The following is a 2,658-nucleotide window of genomic DNA, read 5'->3' on the forward strand; positions in this document are numbered from 1 at the left end:
CTGGGATCCTTCCCTCACAATATTCTTGGTGGGCTTCTCCCCCAATCTCATTCTACACAAAGTAACTGGAATAATCCTAAAACTATATCAGAGCATAGCACTTCTCTATTCAACATTGCCCCCCCCCCCCCCCCCCCAGCCACCGCAGTGCCTCCTTATGTCCTCAAAATAAAAGCTGAAACCGGTCCAATGGTCTGGAAGTTTCTACATAATCTCTGCCCCCTATTACCTTTCGGATTTGCTATTAGTCTCCCCTTACTTGTTTTTTACTGTTCCTCAAACTTCTCCAACTTGCTCTCAGCCCATAGCTTTGTACTTGCTCTTCCTGGAATTTCTCTGCCTTGAATGTTCTGGCCTCTTCACCCACATTAACAGTTTGCTTAAATAATGCCGTCTTCCTGAGGTCTTACCCATCCATTCTCTTTAAGGTGCACACACAGACCTATGCCTTCAACAGAGCCTATGGCCCTTTGCCCATTCTGAGTATATTTTTCTTCATACCATTATCAACATCTAACAAATAGTATATTTTTCCTCATCATTTTTTTGTTATCTTTTTAGAAACTAGAATGTGAAGCATTTAAGTTTCTGTGGACTTTCATTCACTGCTGTGACCCAGCCTAGAATGGTGCTTTCTTGTATAAAGTAGGCTTTCAGAAAGTAGTTTTTGAATAAATGCAAACAGTGACTATAACTATTATTGTAATCAATTCTACAGATGGAAACATGGATTATACCAGAAACCTTTTATAATAATCGTTTGAAGGAAAGAATTAAATTTTAGATGTATTGATCACTATATGTGTTCCAGGCACATTCTAAGTTATTTATGTAAATTAAATTATTTCATTCTTGCAAAAGCCCATGGAGACAGGTACCATTATTATCCCATTTTAGAAATGAGAAGGAGACAAAGAAACAGATAAATTGAGTGTGCAAAATTTCAGAACTAGTAAATGACATATATAGGATATCCAAATAATCTAGTTTTAGGGTTTATACTCTCAAACACCAGGACATATTACCATTCCACAGTAGGAGATTAAACCTGAGGTTGAAGACTGAGAACTTCACTTTCTAGTAACAGAAATCTAAGCCAAATTAGTTTATAAATCAAGAAGATTTTCTTGTCATATTTTACCAGAATAGAATTGGTCTCAGTGACTCATGGGATTCGAATTTTATCTTTAGGATTTTCCTTCTCCCAATGTAATTTCTGCTTTTCTGAACATGTTTCCTTTCCTTTTTTTTCCAGATAGCTTTTCTTCGTAAGACAGCAGGTACAAGGAGATTGGCAACAGTTCATGGGTCCTAAAATCCTAGGTTTGCAAATCCTGAGGAAGGAGAAGGTCACCATCTCTCAGCATTAGTGTGCAACATTCTGATTGTCTCTCTTGGTGAGATGTCCATTCTTGGTCCACTCACAGAAGCCAGGTGGTGGTTTGCCCGGATTAATTGGGCTTGGACAACATACCCATCCTGTGGCTAGTTCGGGTCTTTGGACTGGCAGACCACCAGAATCATATGAAGGAGGCCAAGGTAGCTCCCCAAAGAAGGGGTGTGGGCAGCGAGAAAAGAAAAGCTGTTTGTCCACTCTCACCTTATTTTCATATGGTCAGAGTGTAATGCCTATATTTATTTCACCTTTAACAAAATCAGTACAAGTAGTAATGATCAATATTATCACAATCTCATAGTTAGACCTTTGAGATGTTGGGCCCATGGGTTCTTGTTATAATGTTAAACTCACTATTTAACTAACTAAATAAATACATAGAAGTGGGCCAGGTTTGGGCCAGTGGAATAAGTGCATCAAAATCCAAGGATCATTAATCTGAACTGAATGCCTAAAGTTCAAATAACCAAATTAAATTAAAAAGTTTAATTAAATAGGGCCTTACTCTTGGATACAGAGTGGCAGGAGAATGAAGCAATGAATGATGGGAAGAGAACTGAGGAATACTCACCATGGCAGGATTCCTCACAGGTGAAGGCATTTATGGCCAAAACCTGAAGCGTGTTGATATTGGACATTTGCAGCTCCTTGTTTCAAAGGTGCCTATACTCTGTCACCATGCTTTCACCCTGTGCCATCTCTCTGTGAAAAGCTGTTCAGGAGAAGGCTCCCATACTGAGCCATAATGTGTTGTGCTTATTAACTCAATGTTTTACCTTCCCCAAAGTGCTTAGAATCATAACCTTATTTAAAGTCATAGATTGAGTGTCTATACTCTCTTACATTAAATGTAAGAATGTTCACGAAAGTATGAGAGGGGGAGTTTTTTAGGTATGGATTTTTTTCTCAGCACAGTAAAAATTACCAAAAAAAAAAAAACATGTATGTGCACAAACATGTACGTATGTACTCCTTTTCTTTTGATATATATTGTTGACTAAAACATATGGCAATTCTCTAGTCCAGTCTAGACATTAAGAGGAATCTGAAAAAAAGTTTTAAATTAGAAGATTCACTCCATTTACAACTAACGTTTTCTATGACAACCTTTATAGAGGCACCCAGGTGGCTTGGTCGGTTGAACAACCGACTCCCGATTTCAGTTCAGGTGATGATCCCAGGGTCATGGGATGGGGTGTTGCATTGGGTTCCCCCTGAGGGTGGAGCCTGCTTAAGATTCTCTCTCTCTCTCTCTCTCTCTC

Source organism: Leopardus geoffroyi, chromosome B2, assembly GCF_018350155.1.
Source record: "Leopardus geoffroyi isolate Oge1 chromosome B2, O.geoffroyi_Oge1_pat1.0, whole genome shotgun sequence".
NCBI classification, from domain to species: Eukaryota; Metazoa; Chordata; class Mammalia; order Carnivora; family Felidae; genus Leopardus; species Leopardus geoffroyi.